The 24,051-nt window shown below is 36.8% G+C and overlaps 1 long non-coding RNA gene across 3 annotated transcripts in view; it reads right to left on the reverse strand.

The window, feature by feature from the left end:
- Positions 1-24,051, reverse strand: part of LOC148214770 (uncharacterized) — a 237,670-nt gene that overhangs the window by 10,421 nt on the left and 203,198 nt on the right. For all 3 annotated transcript variants that reach the window (XR_015797598.1, XR_015797599.1, XR_015797600.1), the window contains one exon: positions 23,380-23,450. This is a non-coding gene — a long non-coding RNA (uncharacterized LOC148214770). The remainder of the gene's footprint in view (positions 1-23,379; positions 23,451-24,051) is intronic.

Genomic DNA, 24,051 nt, shown 5'->3' on the forward strand with positions numbered 1-24,051 from the left:
ATTGCAGGTAAAGCTTTCAGGGGGAAAGACTGGAGAAATCATGGGCAAGTAAGAATATTAATACTTTAGATCTGCTTATTGCCAATTGAGGGATGATTGATTGATTGATTGATTGATTGATTGATTGATAAAACACATTTCCTGGGCTGCCTGACTCCAGAACAACTCTGGTCAGCTTACAAATTAAAAAAGGAAGAAAATCATATCAAGAAAGATGACAGTTGCCCAGAGGAAATGATAAAAATCCTCTACCCCAGACAATACCCAACCTAAAGGGTCTGAAAACCACTCTAATCCCAGCCCTGGAGAAAGCTCCAGGGTTTCAAGGCTCATTTAAAGGCAGGCAGTGGAGGAGCAGTTAGATACCACAAGAGGAGTTGGGATTATTGAAAACTTGGACAGCCAATTAACTTCAGCTTGTTAATATGGCTTTGGGAAGAGCAGTAAAACTTAAAGAGGTTAAGGTGATATTGAATTACATACTCAACACTTTGAACTAAGCAACATGTGAAGAACTTTAGATTTATTGAGCAGGCTATGCAACAAAGAATTTTTTTTGTTGTTGTTATGATGGAAAGACATCTTCACTCTGGATTTACAATTGTGGATTGATAAGTGTTTGCTTTCTGCTTATGAACTAGTTATCTATCAACGTAATGGAAAGAGTATCAATATTACTTTGTGTGGTCAAGGTTTAATGCTGTATTAAACATTGAGCTGTTTTTCTAAATGCATTGTGATATGTTTGGGCACTTTTTTTCTTCATCCTTTCTATTTTTCCTTTTTTTGTACCTTTTTCTCCACTTTATTTTTAAAGTGAAACATGTAAAATGATTTTTTTAAAAAAGAGATATCTCTTTTGCTATTGCAATTTGAGGATTTATTTCTTATTAACCTTAATCTGTAGTTTTACATTTTTACAGCCTGGTTTTGTTTTTAATTTTTGCCAGCCAACATGAGTCAAATAAATGAATAGTCCATGAGTCAAATAAATAAATGAGGAAGGAATTTAACCAGTGTTCTTTTCACCCCAGAAGATGGAACAAGTTTGTTCATGTCTTCATCTGTGAAGTGCGGAGAGCATCACACTAATACTGTATGTGTTATAAACTCTTCCCATTTAAGTGCAGTTTTGCTGGGTAATTGCATTAATACTATGTGCTTTTGGTTGGATATCAGTTTGATTGGGTAGGCAATATTACAACCTCAAGTTCAGAAATGCTTTTTTTGCTCTACTTCAGAGAACAAAATGAATTTTGTATAGTGACATACATGTAAAAGGGCAGGACTTCAATCACAACACAGCCCACATCTTGCAGATTTTGAAACACCTTCCCTCAGAAGCTGCTTAATCTCTCTATAACTCTCATTAACATGTAAAATTATATTCTATTTAAACTATATCTGAGATATTATATGCTATACTGAAATTATATTGATAAACCTGGTGGTGACTTATATTCACAAGATAAGAATATATTTTATTTTAACTATCAGTTTTGCGAAGAAACAAGCACTGAGAGATATATGCTTGAAAACATTCAGAACTTCTCACAGGTCTGTTAATACAAGATCTACCTCTTGAAAAAGAATAGAGTCATTATGACTTTTGAATATTTATTCTGGATGGAAAATTATCTCCTTCATTAGCAACCTCATCTGTAGGTTTTTCATACTTTGATTTGCTAATAATCTTTTTGGTGCTGCCTGCAACAGGAATTTCACATTGTATTCCACAAGTGGCAATTTAATTTGTGTGTTTGTATATGTGTGTTTCCTGCCCTAGCCAATCAATGAGAATTCTGGACATGTTCTGTCTCATAAAGAATGTGTAAGTTCAACAGCTTATTATCAGAGTTTAAAAGCTACCTCATTTAATCGCAGTTTTTCATTGTACCAGGCCAGTATAACTACTAACACTCCAGTTCTAGCAGATGGTGAATTATAGCTCTGAAAAAAACTTTCAAAGTTCAAGAGGAAAAATGTGGTCTGAATTAAATGCTAAAGAGGCAGAAGGCCACAGCACTGTGCTTACTAATCTCCTTATTCTCTTTTTTTTAGAGTGAGTCATCAGGATCAATATCTTACAAGGGGAAAGGAAGGAAAAATAGACAGACGCATAACAGAAAAACTGAAATACTTTTTTAGGCCAACATAGGATAATAAAACATGATGTAAGCTCAAGGTTCATATAAATTTTCCTCAGGTTGAATGAGAGAGAGATGAAATATTGAATTGGCCTTCCCAACCAAGTCCCTTTTAGATGTTTTGAACGATAAGAATTGGAGATACAAGGTCAGAAAAGCTATGTTTTTTGCTGCTGCTAACCATTCATGTATTTTAACCTTTATAAAGAGAAACAACAATGGTGGAAGTCAACACCAATTATGAACATCCATCTCTTGCCATTCCTAACCACACTTTTTATAAACACACATAACTTTACAGAGAACCTCTAACAAAACTTCTCCATTTGGCTACTGGATTCTGAATCACAGGTCCCATAACACTTCATAGATCAAGGAATGTATACTGGTGGAATGTAGAAATTTGAAATAAAACCTTATGTACTAGGACACCACAAATATCATGCTTATGGAATTACCACTCTCCTTGTGGTGTTCTGAATGCTCTAAATCTGCTCTAGGGCAGGGGTGGGCAAATTCCATCCTCTTTGTGACATACAGCCTTGGATTCCCACCTTCTGGCCATGATTGCCAAACATTGATGGCACAAACTTTCTGCCAATGTTTGAAGTGAGGGAACAGATTAAAACTAAATCTCCATGTTAGGTATGCCTTGTTTCTACATGATTCCAAGCAGAATCATGGCTTCTATAAACTGACTAGTAGGGAAACATAACAGTGAACTATTTTGATGATTCACCTAGTACAATTTATTGATATTACATTCTAACTTGCCAGTTCAGCCTTCAAAGTGTCCTCAAAATAATTCCCAGCTTTTTTACTCATACTAAGTAGCAAATGACCCAGCCTGTTGAAATAGTTTACATTAGAGATAAATATTACAATACAAAATGAAATAATAGGATGCCACTGAATTATAGAAAGTTCTTCATGCATTATTTAACAATGCTAACATGAATGATTTAAAGGTAACTTTTATAAGTGGATAAAAAGAACAGCATAACCATATAGTGGAACAAATCTGAACAGTTCCAAACTTAATGGCTCAATGGAATTCAAAATTTTGCTTTAGCACAGGGTTTCCCAAACTGTGATGTGTACCTTCCTTGGGGAGGTGCAGACAGAGCCCAGGGGAGGAGTGAAGAACCTTTTACTTACATGGTTACAATAAATCCACCTTTCTCAAAGTTTCATGGTATTGTTTTCATTGTTCATTTGTGTTCATTTTGGTGTTCGGATTTTTAGGGGGGGTGTACATTAAGATTATACTAAAGGGAGGTATGGTGGCAAAAAGTTTAGAAGTCCCTGGTTTAGCATAAGAAAAATCTTACTTTAAAAAAAAAGCTTCTGCAAAACTACTGGCTCAGTGTATCAAAAAGGATATCTTTCAAAACATTCTGTGACAACAAAATTTAATATGGTACCCAATAGTTAAATATTTATTTTGATTTGTTGTTTTGATTTGTAAAAATATAACAGTTCCCTTGATAAAAGCAAATTCCTCTCAATTTGTTTATTTAAAATTTATATGCCACCCCAGTCATAGGCTGTGGGCAGATCACAGTAATCTAATATAGAATCAAATAATAAACACATTAAATCATAAAAACCCAACATAAAATTACAGAGTAAAAATTCAGTAACTAGGATATATATAGCATTCATCAGAGCCAGCAACTTCAAAATCCTGGCAGAAAAGAATAGCATTCACCTTTTTCTGAAAGATAATCAAGAATTCTGACTTCAGTAGGAGAGTATTCCATAGTGCCAAGACCTACACAGAAAAGGTCTGCTTCCACTTACCTGTTCTCCTGACTTTCCAAGTGAAGGGATCAGAAATATACCTACTCAAGCTGAGTGCATACGATGAGCAGTCTCCCCTGGAGAAGAAGTCCCACAGATAGCAAAACCCTGAGCTTTAAATACCTTTATAGGCAATTGTCAAGCCCCATAGAGCAGGGCATGGTCAAAGAATCAAGACTATGTAGACTATGATAAGGAGCTTTAAGAATCTGTGGCAAGCTACAAAAACGTGGAAACAGAAGGGAACCTTTGGCCCTCATTTATCAGTGAGGTCATTAAGGTAGAGTCTGTTTGAATGTTTTGAATATCTTCTTCCAGAGCTTTCTACAGTCTGGACTTAGCTGCCATTTATGAGATAAGCTACTAACAAACTCTTCCTGCATCTATTGGTTGTATATGTCCTCCTATTCCTTTCTCAGCTTCCTCACAAACTCTCACAGTTATGACCAACTCTTTGAACGATATCTGGCAACTTACTGGCAGCCAATGCACTGCCCACAACATAAGTGCTATTCTGCTAAATCAGCTCTCATCCATTCACATGCAGGCAACTGCATTTTGAACAATTGTAGTTTCTGAATTTTCATGGGCAGCCCCAAGTAACGCACATAATAATCCAAACTTTAAATTATCAGGTGAATTGTGGTGAACTGTCTACTTGCTCTCCTCTATGGGGGAGATATTTTGTAGTATGATGCTTCAGAAATGAGTAAATATTTGTTAAGGAGGGCATGAAAACTTATACACGTGTCTGGAATAAACTTCAATGACAATATTTTTTAAAAAAAATAAGACAAAAGATGCTTTATAATGCCCTGATACAAACCCTGATCTTTTCTACTTGCATCAGTTTTTAGGTCAGATGGTTAGTGCTGTTATAATGCTGTGATGCATATATTGTCATTTCTTCTCCTCGCTTCCCCCCATGGATGCCTATGAACATGGACATCCACAGGAGAAGGTATATGACATCACAAATGTGAAGATATAATCATGCAAATACTGTGACTTTATGTAGTTATTTCAAATGTCCTGATGAAATTGAAGCATTTGCATAATTACTTCATGACATGTGTGTCATCATTTTGGTGCCACTGTGGTCTTTGGATATGATGTTCACTCTTTCCTCTGAATTGTTAGATACCCCTTCAAATCAGTATTTCTCCTTCTCACAGCAGTTCTGAAGCAATAAAAATAACAAGATCTCAGGGACTAAACTCTGAATCTCTCAAGACATGTGTGTTGTGGCCTTTAACTGAAAGTTTCTCCCCTGCCAACCTAACTAAATATGGCCTCAAAAAATCATAAAACACACACACAAAGTCCAGGTGCTTGGTATAAAGCAGATGATTTCTGAAACAGAGTGCTGGAAAATTTACCTGAAGCTTGCAAAGCTGGACCAACTTTAGGAATTCACAGGAAAAGGTACAAAAGGAAAAATAACAGGTGCTCTATTTTATAAGATAAAGAAGAAGAAGTATGTAGTGTTTATAATGCTGTAAACCAGTCGACCTCATAAGATGTAGGATGTCACAAAAATGAAAAATGCCTGATTGCCAGAAGAGTTATCCCATTAACTGGATGTGCAGAAACAGATATAGTGATAAAATAATTGCTGGCCAAATAGAACTTAGGGACGGGAAAGATCAAGGGAAAATAAAAGGTTAGAAATTACCACCTACATAAAGGAAAGAGGGGAGTCCTGCTGAAGAAATAACTAAGAGTGGAGCACTTTCAAATGTTATAATTGCTGTGAAATCAGCAAAATAATCTGACATTATGACTGAAGCTGATTGCAATGGAAAGCTGTTATTTTAGCACTGGACTTAAGTGTATCATTTTCCTCACAAGCAACATGCATTTTCAGGGGCAGGACTGAAGAATGACCAAGGTAAAGAACTGGATAAAAGGCTAAATGCTCCAGAGAAAGGTCAAGTAATTTCTGGGGCTGAAAACCTGGAGGTACAATTTAGCTTGGGAAATTTATTGGCCAGTTGCATTGTAAAGTTGAGCTGCTGAAGGGAACTTATGTTTACAAGAGCATGGACGTAAACTCAGGGACATCTCAGAACATCTCAGAAACAACCAAAAGACTATTACAACCACATGGCATCACCACAGCACACAAACCAACTAAAGCCCACCAAAACATCTTAGGTAAACAAAAAACCTAGCAGCCCAAGAAGAAAAAACAGGAGTCATCTACAACATACAGTGTAAGGACTGTAACAGCCACTATGTAGGACAGACAGGCAGAAGTCTAGCAGAGGTCATCCATGAATACCAACTAGCAGTCAGAAAACATGATGAAAACACCTTAATCTCACAACACATGGACAGATTCAACCAAATTTTCAACTGGGAAACTGAGCTAAATCCAAAAATGCTAGGAAATTCCTGGAAGCTTGGCATTCAGACAAATCATCCATCAATAGACACATAGAGATAAACCACATCTACACACCATTCAAAAGGGACAATAAAAAAAGCTAAGAAGGAAACGAAAAGACACATTGTCTCCAGCAGCCTACAGCCAGCTAAGCAGGGATTAACACCAGACAAACAACCAAGCAGAAAACAATACCCTAATCCAGGAACTACCAAGGAGAAAACCACACCCCCACCAACACTGGCAGGGCAAGCTATTGTATATAAAGAGGGAGCAAATCCCACACTAACAAGTACTGATAACGTTACCTAGTTGGGTAATGAAACGTCTGCAAGCAAACAACCAAGCTCAGAGAGCACCAAGGACTTCACAGTGAGGGCTAACCAAAAGGGATCTCCTACCATAAGACAAACAAACAAACAAATGAAAACTGCATGCATCATACCTGCATCTTAGAAATAACAGTGGAGTACATTTATTTTAGTATAATACTGAATAATAAATATACTACTACTTTCATACACTGCAATGAGATATCAAGAGCATTGTTGCCTGAATCTTTTCATTATGAAATGATTACTGCATATTTTTATTCAATCTGCTCATGTTCTATACTACATATGGTCACTAAAATATTGCTATCTAACATGGTCTAAATTTAATGCTATCTTATTCCCTACATCCGTTCACAATGTAAACATCTTACACATCCATGCTTATTAGTTCTGAATATTATTTTCCATATGTTTGTCAAGCAAATATTATATTATATTGTACTAGAAACAGTATTTTGGGTAGTAGAGACTACATGTATTGCATTTCATTAATAATAGCTAGAGGGCATCTGCAGCTTAAATCTGGTCAAACGCAATTATTTGATTTTGTTTCTTAATCTTGATTAAATTCCTCTTTCATTTTATTGCGTATTTAGCTAATTGAACTACTTGTTGCAAATAATGTTAATAAGTTGTTTAAAAAGGTTTAGAGTTTGCAAATTGATTTTTTCCTCAAGAGGATTCTAAATATTAAATTATGAGGTACTATATCTATATTTGCCTTTTAATATTAAAATTTCTGAGGAATGGGAGAGAAAATATTTTAAAAGAACATTTCTAAAATCAATCAAAAGGAAAATGTAAAAGGGGAAAAATATTGCTTTCTAGGCAGAATATTCCCAAAACAATAAATACAATCCAATATTGCATCCTAAAAGAATTCCAAGTAGGAAAAACTGTGAGCTTTTACAAGAAATGAATGCTAACAGATACATGAACTACTTTTCATTCCAGAACATGTCTCACTGCCCTCCACTGTTTGCTACATTTATTTAAAGAATTATCAACACCACTTTTCCTTCAATAGCCCAATAACCAGAATGTGTGATGTTTTGCTTCTGTCCCAAGACAAGAGGTATTTAGGAAATGGTGTTCCTTGTCTCAATTTATTTGACAGTTCTTATGATTATAAAGTATTACATGAGTATTATTCTGTGAGCATGTTAGTTGAAAACAATAACGTGTTCATCTAGGAAGCTAGGAATACAATGAAATCAAAGTCAATAGTAAAAGAGTATGATTTGTAAAAGTTGGTTGCTTTTAAATATCTCATGATTATTCTTTATACTCTTATAACACCCATCCACAACTTGGTGCATCCATATATGTTAGATTTCAGTTCCCCAAATCCATGAAGTGAACTCCAATGTATCTGAAGATCCAAGGTTAGAGAAGACTACTAGTTACAATCTTACTGTATTTTTAAAATATTTTAAAAATTTGGATGTTTAAAAAAACTATAATTTTAAAACTACCCAGAATTCTTAATTCCTCTGATTTATGCCTAGTCAAACAATTAATAAAATCATTTCCTTCTCAAAATTCTGTTCTGCATTTGTTTGTCACTTTTCTATAAAGTTATCATGAAGCCTAAGTACAGAAGACCACTTAATTTCCAGCAGGGATAATACCATTCTGAAGCTTGTGCCTTTAGGACATAAGAATTGCTTTCTTGAATTAGCCCAACCATCTCAATTATTCAAATTGTGGTTTCAACAGATGCTGAGATGATATGCTTGCAAATTCCAAGTTTGGTGAGAGTTCCCTGATGGCTCTTCAGGCATTCAGGACATATGACTTCTGAGATAGAAAGAGTTGATTTATTCTAATTATCAACCACATTTCTTGGCTGCTATTGCAAAAAGAAGAAAACGAAAAGATCAGAGTAATCTTCAGTTTAATGAAGGCCAAAAAATAGAAGTATTAAAAATATAGCACTAATAACCCGAATAAATGTCATCATCATTCTTTAGCTGACAGGTTTTTTCTTTTTTCTTTTTCTTTCGGCATTTACTTACAAGAGTTAAATCCTTTCATTTATCATCTTCTTTGTAGACACTTCTGAGAAATTTCAGCATGCCCTGCCACGGGGTGTTAGTTAATGTTTTTGTATGCCAAAAATATTTAATGATTTCAGAGAATGTGAACAGGAAGTATCAGTTTTAGCACTTTTAACATATTCTCTCTCTCCCTCTCTCTCTCTCTCTCTCTCTCTCTCTCTCTCTCATAGCTGTCTCAAGAGAATATATATATGATATTCTGTCACCAGGTTTGTCATTCATAATCATTCAAGCTATTCTTTAAATCCCAGCTAAAAGCAATCTCATGTAACCTGGCAGTTAAAATTTGTAACAAAGATATATGTGCATTTATATACAGAAATGTTTAAGTACTGATATATGACTGACAAAGAAAGGGCTAGTTAACTGAATTTTAGAAAGATATTTGGAAATGGAGTTGTTGTTGTTGTTTAGTCATTAAGTCGTGTCCGACTCTTCGTGACCCCATGAACCATATTGCGCCAGGCCTTCCTGTCCTTCACTGCCTCCCTGAGTTTGCTCAGTTTCATGCTCATTGCTTCAGTGATGCTATCTAACCATCTCATCCTCTGCCGTCCTCTTCTCCTTTTGCCTTCAATCTTTCCCAGCATCAAGGTCTTTTCCAAAGAGATCTCTCTTCGCATTAGGTGACCAAAGTATCTGAGCTTGAGCTTCATTATCAGTCCTTCCAATGAGCAATCAGGGTTGATTTCCTTTAAGACTGACTGGTTTGACCTCCTAGCAGTCCAGGGGACTTAAGAGTCTTCTCCAGTACCACAGCTCAAAGGCATCAATTCTTCGGCGCTCAGCCTTCTTTATGGTCCAGCTCTCACAGCCATACGTTACTACTGGAAAAACCATAGCTTTGACTATGCGGATCTTTGTCGGCAAGGTGACGTCTCTGCTTTTTAATATGCTATCTAGGCTTGCCATGGCTTTCCTCCCAAGGAGCAAGCGTCTTTTAATTTCATGGCTGCAGTCTCCGTCTGCGGTGATCTTGGAGCCCAAATAAATGAAGTCTGTTACTGCTTCCATTTCTACCCCTTCTATTTGCCAGGAATTGATGGGTCCAGATGCCATGATCTTAGTTTTTTTAATGTTGAGTTTCAAGCCAGTTTTCGCACTCTCTTTTTTCACCCTCATCAAGAGGCTCTTTAGTTCTTCTTCATTTTCTGCCATTAGGGTGGTATTGTCTGCATATCTGAGGTTATTGATGATCCTCCCTGCAATCTTAATTCCAGCTTGTGATTCTTCCAGCCTGGCATTTCTCATGATGTACTCTGCATATAGGTTAAATAAGCAGGGTGACAGTATACAGCCTTGTCGTACACCTTTCCCTATTTTGAACCAATTGGTTGTTCCATGACCGGTTCTAACTGTTGCTTCTTGGCCCGCATACAGATTTCTCAGGAGACAGGTAAGATGGTCTGGTACCCCCATCTCTTTAAGAATTTGCCACAGTTTGTTGTGACCCACACAATCAAAGGCTTTTGCATAGTCAATGAAGCAGAAGTAGATGTTTTTCTGGAACTCTCGTGCTTTCTCCATGATCCAGCGAATGTTGGCAATTTGATCTCTAGTTCCTCTGCCTCTTTGAAACCCAGCTTGTACATCCGGTAGTTCTCGGTTCACGTACTGCTGAAGCCTAGCTTGTAGGATTTTGAGCATAACCTTGCTAGCATGTGAAATGAGTGCAATTGTGCGATAGTTTGAGCATTCTTTGGCATTGCCCTTCTTTGGAATTGGAACGTAAACTGACCTTTTCCAATCCTGTGGCCACTGTTGCATTTTCCAAACTTGCTGGCATATTGAGTGCAGCACTTTAACAGCATCATCTTTTAGTATTTTAAATAACTCAGCTGGAATACTGTCATCTCCACTAGGCTTTGTTGTTAGCAATGCTTCCTAAGGCCCACTTGACTTCACTCTCTAGGATGTCTGGCTCAAGGTCAGTGACCACACCAGCATGGACATCAGGGACATTAAGATCTTTCTTGTATAGTTCTTCTGTGTATTCTTGCCACCTCTTCTTAATCTCTTCTGCTTCTGTTAGGTCCCTGCCTTTTTTGTCCTTTATCATGCCCATCTTTGCACTAAACGTTCCTTTGATATCTTCAATTTTCTTGAAGAGATCTCTAGTCTTCCCCATTCTATTGTTTTCCTCAATTTCTTTGCATTGTTCATTTAAGAAGGCCTTCTTATCTCTCCTTGCTATTCTCTGGAAATCTGCATTCAGTTGCTTATATCTTTCCCTTTCACCCTTGCTTTTCACATTCCTTCTTTCCACAGCTATTTGTAAAGCCTCATCAGACAGCCATTTTGCTTTCTTGCATTTCTTTTTCCTTGGGATGGTTTTAGTTGCTGCCTCCTGTACAATGTTACATAGTTCTTCAGGCATTCTGTCTACCAAATCTAATCCTCTAAATCTATTCATCACCTTCACTGTGTACTCACAAGGAATATGATCTAAGTCATACCTGAGTGGTCTACTGGTTTTCCCTACATTCTTCAATTTAAGCCTAAATTTTGCAGTAAGAAGCTCATGATCTGAGCCACAGTCAGCTCCTGGTCTTGTTTTTGCTGTCTGTATAGAGCTTCTCCATCTTTGGCTGCAAAGTATGTAATCAATCTGGTTTCGGTATTGACCATCTGGTGATGTCCATGTGTAGAGTCGTCTCTTGTGTTGTTGGAAAAGAGTGTTTGCTATGACTAGCTTGTTCTCTTGACAGAACTCTATTAGCCTTTGCCCTGCTTCATTTTGTACTCCAAGGCCTAACTTGCCTGTTATTCCGATTACTCCTTGACTTCCTACTTTAGCATTCCAATCCCCTATGATGAAAAGGACATCTTTTTTTGGTGCTAGTTCTAGAAGGTGTTGTAGGTCTTCATAGAACCGATCAACTTCAGCTTCTTCAGCATCAGTGGTTGGGGCATAGACTTGGATTACTGTGATGTTGAATGGTTTGCCCTGGATATGCACTGAGATCATTCTGTCGTTTTTGAGGTTGTACCCCATTACTGCCTTTCCCATTCTCTTATTGACTATGAGTGCAACTCCATTTCTTCTAAGGGTTTCTTGGCCACAGTAGTAGATATAATGGTCACCTGAATTAAATTCACCCATTCCCATCCATTTCAATTCGCTGATTCCCAAGATGTCGACGTTCAATCTTGTCATCTCATGTTTGACCACATCCAGCTTGCCTTGGTTCATAGATCTTACATTCCAGGTACCTATACAATATTGTTCTTTACAGCATCGGACCTTCTTTTCGCTTCCAGATACATCCACAGCTGAACGTCCTTTCGGCTTTGGCCCAGCCGCTTCACTCTTTCTGGAGCTACTTGGAAATGCCCTCCGCTCTTCCCCAGTAGCATATTGGACACCTTCCGACCTGAGGGGCTCATCTTCCAGCGTCATATCTTTTAGCCTTTTAACATTGTCCATGGGGTTTTCTTGGCAAGGATACTGGAGTGGGTTGCCATTTCCTTCTCCAGTGGACCACATTTTGTCAGAACTCTCTGTCATGACCTGTCCGTCTTGGGTGGCCCTGCACGGTATAGCTCATGGCTTCCCTGAGTTACGCAAGCCCCTTCGCCACGACAAGGCAGTGATCCATGAAGAGGGAAATGGAGTAATATAGCTCAAATATGGAGGAGATCCTCTGAAATTTGGTAAAGTTTTAAACTACACAAACATTTCACCTATTATATGCTTTACATAAATAATTTCCATCTAGACTTTTAGTTTTTGGAACTGAATAGTTTTTCCATTCCTTAGTCAAGTTCTTTTATTTTTCTTGTGGATTAATTATTTCTAAAAAATATGCTGTTTTCCTAAAACATTTTAGGGACCATCTAAATTGATTTCTGTGTTATATTGCTAGGGTATAGATGATAATCTGAGATAGGTTAAGTATTATGAATAGTTGCCAGGAATTATATAGTGGAACATATCCCCACTGATTTTGTTGGTTTTTCCATGGCATCGATGCTATCAGCAATTTGGACTGATAGAATAGTATTTGATCCTATAGTACTTTGTTTTTCAACAGTTGAGAATATATGTAGCTCAGGGTTGAATTGTTGGAATCATGGTGTTCTCTGAGCTTGGCTGCTTTCTTGCAGACATTTCATTACCAGTCTAGGTAACATCATCAGTGCAAGTATTTTGCTTTAGTTTGATATTGTATAGGCATTATACAGGATATTTATGTATTTATTGGAGTTATATGGCCCTCTATTTCATAAAATGATTCTAGGCACCTCAAAACAATCCATAAAACTGAAGATAAAAACAGAATTACCCTTCCCCAGCCCCCCAAGCACCAGACCAAACAGCCTCCCAGCTCAACCCCCATCCTAGCCCAATGCTTGGGGGAAGAGCCAGGTCTTCATGGCACTCTGGAAGGCTAAAAGGGTAGGGATCCCTCAAGTCTCAGGTGGGAGGCTATTTCAGAGGGTTGAGGTGGCCACCGTGAAGGCTCGCCTCCAAGACCCATCAGGTGACAACATTCAAGGAAAGGGACCTGGAGCACACCCACCCTATCTAACCTAGTAACACAGTCAGATACCCTCAGGGAGAAGCGGTCCCACAAAGTGTGTTGTTACCTCTAAGCAGCTTTATTTCTCCCTTTCACTTATTACCAACACAGTTTTGGTGCTCTAGATCAGTAAACAGATGAAAAAACAAACAGGCAACATAGAGGCAATTCTGATCAGGAGTATAATGGTATGTGGGAATGAACTTGGGAGACAGGAGGAACAGCCACAGCCTAGACAATGGTCTGATAAACAAAATCAGAGTCGGAAGGAGGGATGGGGGTGGAGAAAGCATCTCAGAAAGGACGCACCCTAGTTTTGGGGCAGTAAAAGTAAGGGAGGGGAGAGGTACTTTCAGACTTGCAAGATTCTGTTACTGTAAACTTACAGTGGTAGTGATGGTTGGTGCTTCTTGTCTGGACTACCTCAAAGTACTGACAAGGAGAGACAGTGTTATACAGATTCAATCTATTTTGATTAAATCAATTTCCATCTATTTTAAATAGTTTGATTCATTGATTCATTTCTTGCTATCATGCATCCCTTGAACTTGGAAACATCGGGTGCAAATTATACATTTTGCCATTGAATTATAAGGCTATTTTGAGCATTATCAGATTTTACTTCTTCTTCTGATTAACACAGTTCAAAATAATCAAGTGCGAGGAATAATTTGTTTTAAAAAGCACATGTACAAATGATAAACACGTAGCTGCATCTTTAACAGGGTCACTGTACAGGATAGACTGCAAGACCTTTAGTACATGCCATTATGCTTCAAACAAAATTAATTACCAAGATTGTTTTATTTATAAGCAAGAGGAAGATAGCACTGCAATGGGGATGGGGGGAAATCTGTACCTTTTGCTGCCTAAAGTCCTGCAGTCTCTGATGTCTGACCACAGCATATTTTACTTGCTCAGAAATAAAAAAGCAATGTTCTACTCAGAAAGAGTATGTGACACTATATATGCTGGACATAAAGTCAAGAATGTGAGGATTGAGAAGTTATAAAATGGGTTAAAAACATGAGATTGAGTGGTTGGTCCTCATGTGTAGAGTAACACTAACAATGTGTGTGAAGCATTTTAAGTAGAGCATGACTAATATTTACCCAACAGACCATTTTGTTACATAAACATTTTTTATCTTTTGCCTTTCCACATGGACTTGACATATATCACATTTCTCTCATTTAATAAATTATTAAAATTGCTTTAATCAGTTATAATTAATATGATTAATTAATTGTTAATATACTATTAGGTTAACATTTAAAATAACATATCAAAAAATTAGCAAAGGAAAAATGGAGCAGCATTTCTAACGCAGCATCTAGAAGTGAGGAGGCATATTGAAGAAGTGTGTTGTTGAAGGCTCAGTTGAAACAAAATATTCCTTCATGGCTTTGCAGTTATATGAAGGGAAACAAGAGAGCTTCCACCAGAAGGTAAGTGAAGAAAAGGGAACTCTTCTATAAAAAAGAAAACAAAACTAAGGAGTAATGTGAGAAAAATAATAACTCTAATTTAAAAATACATTTTTTTTATTTAGAAAATCCTATCTGTACATTCCCCATGTAGGAATTCATCATACAGAGAAAGAATATTGTATTATTATTATTTATGCTTAATGATATGTGATTAGCCTGACCACAATGATTACCTTCTGTGGTCCTTACCTTTGTGGTCATGCTAGGAGACGTTTGTGAGTTTTAGCAGGTAAGGCTTTTTAACACAAATACCACATTTTTATTTTTCCTCTTTATGTTATGCTAGTTCTAACCATTTCTTTTTGTATCCTTGGAGTCCCATCTCCCATCTACTTTATTTTATCAGTAAACTGCATAACTAGAGCCACTATACCTTTGAAGTCATACGTATCAATTATATCTTCCCACATATGTGTTTACTGTAACATGAAGAAGCCCTAATCTAAAATAAAGCTCTTTGCCCTCCTGTGATCCCAGTCTAGATATGCCTTCTCCATTCACACTGGCAATTCCAGCTGCCACTTACTGCTTTATTTACTTCAGTGTTGTGCAAACTTGGCCATTTTAAGATGAGTGGACTTCAACTCCCAGAATTCCCCAGCCAGTATGGCTGGCTGGGGAATTCTGGGAGTTGAAGTCCACTCATCTTAAAGTGGCCAAGTTTGCACAACACAGATTTACTTTGATCCCTTTGGGGAAAGTCCAATGCATGAAGAGAGGCAGATTCACTTCCTGAACCTATCCCATGTCTGAAACTGCAAGATAGCATTTGGAGATGTTTCCAGCTACCTCTTTCCATTCTGTACCTTTAATTTCCTTACAAGCAAGCAAAAACCGTGATGGGTTTGAACATGATTTGCAAGCAATGCTATCAAAGCGCCTACGAACATACTTCATAGTGGAACAAATGTCTATGAAGAAAAGATTTGATCTGTCAGAGAAACTTTTCTGCAGGAGATTGTCATTCCCTCCCCTGCTGCCCGCTCTAATGTGGTCAAAAGGGGTGTTCTAGAACAGAAATAACCTTAGCTTTTCCATTCTCTTGGCTGCACAATCTAATCTGTAGATATTTTTCAAAATTACAAATTTGCACACTCAATCCACATCTCCTTGCTGTTTGTAATATGTATTGATAATGGAATCAATACATTATGAAGAAAATGGACATTAATAATTGTATTTTATTCCCAAAGTTGTCAGCAAGTAACGCAGACCAAGTATAGAAAGTAGCACACTTAAATTGGCTATCAGTATTCATGCTATCAAACATTTCTATTTGATTCTCTCTTATTCAAGTTAAAAATAACATTTTAGAAATTGTTAGATATCATTCATAATTTTCTAGTCACATTACCTATTTTTGGTGATATGCATGGGACATTGACAGCAAGACATACAATTATGTGCTGGGCTAAAAGGTAGTTGGTGCCAGTCCGTATTGTGCTATTGTAACTACTAATAAGGCACAGAAGCCACTAAGTGCTATATAAAAGAGGCTATGCCTTGTCTGTAGGCTTACAATCTACTTACAATATAAATTGTAGGAGGAAGGGAAAAAAAGCAACTTAAAAGAGAAATGAGAGCAAGTTGGAAAAAAAAAACTGGGGTTCAAGTGTCATAACTAGAATACAAGACTGAAATGAATTGGGGCCCAAATGAGTTTGGCTCTAATTTTATTCAATCTGTGTGGCTATTTTTATTTACAACTTTTGTATGTTGTAATGTTGTACCCCTGGGGGAAGGGGGTATGGATGTGCAGACATTTTAAAGTTGGTTGCATTTGTATGTTATATGATATCGTTTTTTTCAGCATTATTGGCTTGTTCAATACCTTTATATTGAATGGATATTAAATGTGTATGCATAATGCTCTGAAACCTTTTGTGAAGATGCCCTCAGTATATACTTTTAATAAATAAATAAATAAATAAATAAATAAATCAAGCTAAATTTATATTGATCCTTTTTCTGGCATATTGCCTCCATAAACCTGCCTACCTATTAGACTAAAGCAAGATCAAAATGTCAGAGAGCGATGACCCCATCAATATACCTTTCAGACTGAATGTGGTAGGTAGCATACGTGACCATCTCTTCCCATTCAGTAATAAAAGTCTATATGTAGAAATTATAACCATGTTGCAAATGAGTATGGGTGGAATCCTGATGTATCATATCTAGTAATGCCAATTAGATATCTATGAGAAGAATGGAAGAACATGAAGGCAGTCATATCCTCCTGCTCTCTTCTGAGCAAATTGGATTATGAAAAACAATCCCTAAGATATTTGTAGGAATAAATAAATCCCATGACTAGTGGCCATTGAGAGCCTTATCCTTTATTCATCCCCTTTTGAAGCTACTCAAATTGATAAAGATGATTTATGAAACCAAATTCTACAAGTTAATCATGCACTCTGTGAAGAATTTTATTAACTGACCAGAATTTCTTATCATTTAGTTTTATTGAATAATTCAAAATTCTACTGTTGTTATGGAAGGGGAAAAAAGTTCATTATATCTACTTTTCCAGCTCATGAATAATTTTATTCACATTATCATATCCCTCCCACTTATGCATTTTTTTCTTTAAGATAAAAAGTCTCAGACATGGTAATAATCAACTCTCAGAGGAAAATTGGACTAATCCTTCACTCATTTTGGTTGTTGTTTTTTTTACAAAGCAGGTAAGGCTAGAGAGCTTATTCTTAGCAGTGAAGGGAAATCCAGTAACTAAAACACATGAATCTTCTGACAATATTTCAAGGATCTGTACAATGACAGCAAAAATTCTAATTTCATTTTTTCAGACAAAGTTTTCTACCATTCAGGTACTCTGGAGTCTTACTGGGAATGTGAAATGATACCACTCTTTCAGTATCAATGACAATTTTAGGACTCTGTAGTGGCACACTTACTCTGTGAACAGATCCCATCTATCAAATCTAGAGCAGATGGAAGAAATCAGTTCTCCAAGGATTCCATCTCAAAGAATGCTGCAGCCTACACCCAGCAACAGCATTCATTTTTAATATTTTCCAAAGGGTAGAGCAGATCCTCCATTCTCCTGTTCAAATATTTTCTTTCCCTTGATGAATCACTTCTGACACACAGTGCAAAACTTTTCACATAATGATCTGACTATAGACCTTTTTCAAGCTGTTCTATCTTCCTTCTATTTAAATGAACTTCTTTGACCTTGTTCCTCATTTTTCAGCAAAATCAAGCATGTGTGTGTGAGAGAGAGAGAAAGAGAGCACAGGGCAGAGAATATCTCAAAGGTCCAAATCCTAATTATGCTTAATGGTATGATTCCTCGCCATTGATGGTGCTTGCATCCAAAGATAGCTAGGATACCTTTTTTAGAAATTGCTCCCTTTTAACATGTCTCCTCATCTTTTAGATAGACTCAGCTTCCAATAGGGAATTTGGCCTATAATGGAGACAACTTGATTCTTTTAATTGACTGTATGTTATATTTTACCTTTTGTTCACTGTGAGGTGTTCCATTGGTAGATAGGAAGCTATATAAACTTGTTAAATAAATAAACAAACAAATTCATAAAAGTTTCAGTAGAAGAGAATATATGTAGCTCAGGGTTGAACTGTGGAGTCCTTGGTGGTCTCTGAAATAACCAAGCTCAGAGAGCACCAAGGAAAATGTTAACATTTTCTCCATGAAATGAGAAGAACTGAAGTGTGAGCAAAGTACAAGGACAGATAAGAATAAAGAATGCATGTAGCAGAATAGTATGGAAAGATAATAGCAGGGGTACAGTAGTGCAATACATATACCTCTGTTTGAAATAGTAACAAAAATTACTTGGATTTAACTGGAACGTACTATTAAATGTGGCAAAATGAAATCTTTGTAATCTATGTCTTGGCAGGCCATACCAACTTAAATTACATGTTTGGGAATTAGCCACATTTATTTATTTAAACATTTATATCCTATATTAAATAATTTAAGGTCATATTTATGGGGCTTCAGATTTCAGCAGAGACCTATATTAAGTTGTATCAGATCATTGCCTAATGACCAATGCATGAGATTGATAACATATTCAGTTTGCATTCTAGGGTCAAAGGTTGTATATCTATCCCTTTTTCTGAGACAATAGTTTTTGGTTCAGAAACGTTTTATATGGAAAACCCTGAACAGTTCAACCCACACTGACAGATAGAAAAGGCATAACAATGCAAAACATGTAGCCTGGATCATGCTTTGATAGAAGATGCTGGCTTCTCAACATAGGTGCAGTGAGAAGAAGCTGCATAAGCAGGCAAAAGGGTGCCTATTTCAGTTTACTAATCTGAGGTATGATAATCTGACCAAAGCTAGGCAGTGTTGGAAGAACCCATTGAGGTAATCAAAGCCATCTCAGTGAAAATCAAACTGCCTTTCCAACGGATGGCTCTCTAGCCTCCAGTTATACATTTCCAATGATGAGGACTCTGGTACCCATCTGGATAATTGGTTCCACTATCAACCTCTTCTTACTGTTAGGAACTTCTTTCTTAACATTGATTTGAATCTATTATTCCATGTCTTACATTCTAAAAAGAGATAGAGCAAGGTGACCTTTTTCTATGTGACATCTTTTCAAGTACGTGAAGAATGCTATCATATCTCTATTCAGTCACCTTTTTCCAAGGCTAAACATACTTCTTTAATCTCTCTGCACAGGATTTAGTGTCTAGTACCCTGTTCATCTTTACTGCATTTTTTATCCAGTTCCAATTTCTCTGAATCCTTCTGTTGTGCAGGCAATCTTCAGCAGCATGCCAAGCAAACATTCTGAATACACAGCTTCCAGAATGAAGAATGGCTGGGATCACCAAGGCTGGGAGATTACCTAAAAACCTTTCCTATTCTGCTACAGCACTGTTTCTTAACCTTACCAACCTTAAGATGTATGGACTTCAACTCCCAGAATTCCCCTGCTGGCTGCAGAATTCTGGAACTTGAAGTCCATATGTCTTAACATTGCCAAGGTTGAAAAACACTGCTAGAAATTAAACACTTTTTGTCTTTTAAAACACAGAGGCAAAAGTTGCTGGATAGAGGTTGGAAATAGGATTTGACACTTTCTCAGTACCTCAGGTTTAAGTGGAATTTCCAAAATGAAGAGATTTGAAGTTACATGTTCCAAGGATTTTCTATTCTCTAGAGGAACAGGAAAAGGTTAGCTAAGAACTGTGCTACACTTAGTTTCTTTTTCTGTAAGTGCTATTTAAGCTTTATTGCTTCTGGTATTTATATTCTCTATACAAGTTCAGTAATTATCTGCCTTAAACAAGTTGAAGCTTCTTTATAACAGGGTTTCCCCTATATTAAAAGCAGTCCTGCATCACCTTTATACTTTTCTATGAGAGATCCTTTTAAATTGCTTTCTGAAATTTCAACAACTGTAAAATTGTTATCTCCTCTGCCATTACAGCTACTAATAAAGTTTTTTTTTACATTCTCTCTTTCCTCTTTCTTTAATAAAGCTTTGTTTTATTCATGTCTCATGAGACTGGCCTATCTCCCAGAAAGGAGAAGGGGTTGCCATATGCCTCAACATTTCAGGACCACTTTTTCTCTTCTTTCCTTCTTTCCTTCTTTCCTTCCTTCCCTCCCTCCCTTCTTCCTTTTTCTTATATTTGTTGTGGCTAAGTGGGCTTATGCACAATTCCATCTTGTGTGCCTCATACAACCATTCCTGAATCAGGAGGCCTGTCTCCAGTCCAATCCAGTCTTGATTGCAACTGTCTATACATGCAGCTATCCTTGAAGCTGTAGCTGGTCCAGAATGCATCAATTGAAGAAATTAAAGGCATCTCTCTGTTTGCCTGAGTAGCACCACTCCTTCAATAGCTGCACTGGTTGCCAGTTAGCTTCTCAGCTGCTACACTAAGGCCGAAAATAGAGCAAGAGCAGGTAGACCCAGAGGGTTTCTGCAGAGGGGTTTTGAGATCTCCAGCCTTGTCCCTTACCTGTAATGGCATCTTATGATTCTGGCAATGAGCACATGTTGGGTAGAAGTAACCACTGTTTCTTGAACTAATCTGATTAAATGTATGCTCATATAGCCATTGTTAAATAGACTGATCAAGTATTGAGCTTTTTAAATGAATTAATAAAAGATTCAAAATTCACAGCATTAATTGAGGAGAACTTTAACAAATAGAGAGAGATGCTAACAAGGAATAAAACAAGCAGTACCCAGGTTTCCAGCTCACATAGAAGTGTTTATGCATATAGAAAGGGTAGAATATGGGTAGAAGGAAGCCATGTTGTAACCTTAGAGAGAGGGTAAAATATAAATGCATTTATAACTGCTGTAAGGAAGATTGAAAGCCACTTCTTTATATGTATTTCTTTTCTCTTTCTTTTTCTCTTGCCTTTTTTTCTTTTATTTCCTTCATATTTCCTTATCACTTATCTTTTATTTTTCCTTACTTGTACTTTCCTCTTTCTTTGAATTTGTACTGTTTTTCTTCTGTAAGGCATTTGTTTAAAAAAAATTACTTTTTAAAAAGAGAAGTGTTTATGTTTATATGAAAAGTCAGTTATTCTTTACCCACAGGGACTGTGTCTTCAGTGATGTCACTGCAACACAGCTTAGATATGGGAGGGATTACTCACTGCTTCTTGTATGCTGAGTTCTACTTACGAAGGTATTTTCTGAAATGGCTAAAATATTTACTTGAAAAGAAGAATAGTCTTCCTTTAAATACTTGCAATTAAAATAAGAGGTTCATTTTTCATTTGCTAATAGTGTGCTATCTTGGAGGCTGATTTTTTTTTTTTAATTTTGTTTTAATCACCTTTTGAAGGAATTACTGAGAATTGAGAGTTAGGGTTAGGGTTAAATAAGTAGAACTTAGATACATCCCTTTTCCTCATATGTTTCTAAAACAGGCTGTGATGGAATGGAATTATGAAGGCCGGGCTCAGGGAGAAAAACATTTTCTTACATCTCCTGAGGAGTGTGGGAGATACAAGAGGATGAGACTGGCACCTCCCTGAGGAATTCACAAGGTTGTGGCTGGCATTACTTGGGAGCTGGGGTTTCAGTCTGGGAAGATTCTTGCTAGAGGTTGTAGCTAATAAACATAGCTACATGGACTGAATTTACATGGTCTCTTGGAGTTCCTTGGGCTAGGCCTGACACAGGCTAGGAGAGGACTCCAGAAATCAAAGATATATTTATTTATTCAGACGTCTGTACATAAATAGAAGTATGAAATCTTCATTGTTTTTTCAGGTATTATGCACTCTGAATTCCAAGGCAAGCACATTTTGTTATTACAAGGTCTTAGTAAGGAGAAGACAGATGCATGGATGGGCAGACAGATGGGTGGGTTTTCATATACTGACAGGTTTTTACAGCACAGGTCTGCCATTCAGCATCAGTATGGAAAGTGGGTATTCCCAACCAATTGAGAACTATTTAGATACTGTGAATTGTAGCATATGTACCTTATAAACATCTTTCAGCATAACGGTGAGAGACTGTGATTAGATAAACAGCATACATAATTGGTACAAGGTTCTAATCTGCCTTGATCTTGTATAGACTTGAAACTTGTCAGCAGCCCATCAATGTATTATGAACAAATCATTTATGGTTAACTCGGGCTGACAGCCTGTCAGGGATGCTGTCATCTTCAGCCTTCAGATTTGAAGTCTGAAAAGTTTTAACAGCTGATATGTCAAAGGTTATCTCTTTCTTTCCCAGATAATTACTATTTTTGTTGATAAATATGTTTGGTTTTTTTCCTAACTGGAAATAGTTTTTTAAGGGTTTTCGGTCTTACCTGCCTTCATGTTTTCCATTATATTAAATTTTAGAGTATTATATATAAAATGCATCCTGTGCTCATTATATAAATAGAGAGTCAGTTTGGTGTAGCGGTTAAGGCATCAGGCTAGAAACTGAGAGACCATGAATTCTAGTCCCACCTTAAGCATGAAGCCAGCTGGGTGACTTTGTGCCAGTCATTCTCTCTCAGCCCTAGGAAGGAGGCAATGGCAAACCACTTACCAAAACTGCAGGAACTTGTCCAGGCAGTTGCCAGGAGTCAACACTGACTTGAAGGCACACAAAAAGAGCTTATTATAAGCAATTATTATATTTTGTATTTTAAAATATAAAAAGCCATTTCATTACATTCAAATAAAAGCTCTTAACATTTCTTGAATCAGATGAGTACTAAAAAAATAAAGACAAGAATAGAAGAAAGAAGGAAATGTGTCTTTTGCAGATTTTAAAATGTGGCCACAACAGTTTAAATGTTTTTATTTCACATGAAATAATATATTTCTTGATATAAAAATATACCCCAATGTCTTTTTTCATTGTATACATTACATCCAACCACAGCTTTGCACCCTAGATGCGAATTACTTTGCAAAGAAAAGGTAACTGAATCATAGTTCATAGCAGTGATGTCTTATGTTAAATTAGAATTAGTAGGACTTATAAAGTTTTCTAATTGTTTTCCATAATTCTAATTATATTCTTATATAGTTGTATAAGCACATTAATAAAAATTTAAGGAAATGGAGCATTATGTAGGGTAATATGTAGTGAAGTTTATAATGAAGAACTGTATTGAATAACACTCAAGTAACACCTACCTGACAACGCTCAAGCCTAATCAGAAGACTTGTGTGAGGGGTGTTTCCCAAAATGTAACCCCTTTCTTTTCCTAAATAAACAAACAACAAAAAAGCAAAACATATAATTGGCAAAAAGTTGTAATAGGATTCTTTAAATATGAACCCACTGAAATGAAGTCATTTGGAGATGGAAGAATGGAAAGAAGGTGTGGCTACATCCTGGCAAGACTGAAGTTCTCTAGCTAGGAAAGTTTGGATGAAGATATAAATCTTTCCTTGGATTGGGTTTTGCACTTCCTGTGAAGAATCAGATACATAGTTGGAGTATTAACAGATTCAATGGTTTCACATTTGTTCTGGGCATGCCCTGATTTAGATCCAAAAGGAGTCCACTAGGATGTTCCTATAAGATATTCTTGAAAAACAGAAGTAGTGAAGCTCATTGTAATGGGCATATTCCTTCTCTGTCAAGCAGTTCACAGTTGGCAATATTGAAGCCGTGTGATGCCTGGACCAAGCTTCAGGTTTCAATTTCTACCTTGTTTTCCAGCTGGGAAAATAAGATCATTTCAGCTTCACCAGGTACCCGGAAGCCATAACATTTTCGGTAAAATTTCCATTAACTTTATTGTCCATATTTGCAGAGAAGTTGGTTTTCCAGATATTAACATATTTGGTGGTGATATTCCG

This window comes from Python bivittatus, unplaced genomic scaffold (assembly GCF_059951505.1).
Source record: "Python bivittatus isolate LINGU-HERP-01145 unplaced genomic scaffold, Pbiv_v1 ctg000590_np1212, whole genome shotgun sequence".
Lineage (NCBI taxonomy): Eukaryota > Metazoa > Chordata > Lepidosauria > Squamata > Pythonidae > Python > Python bivittatus.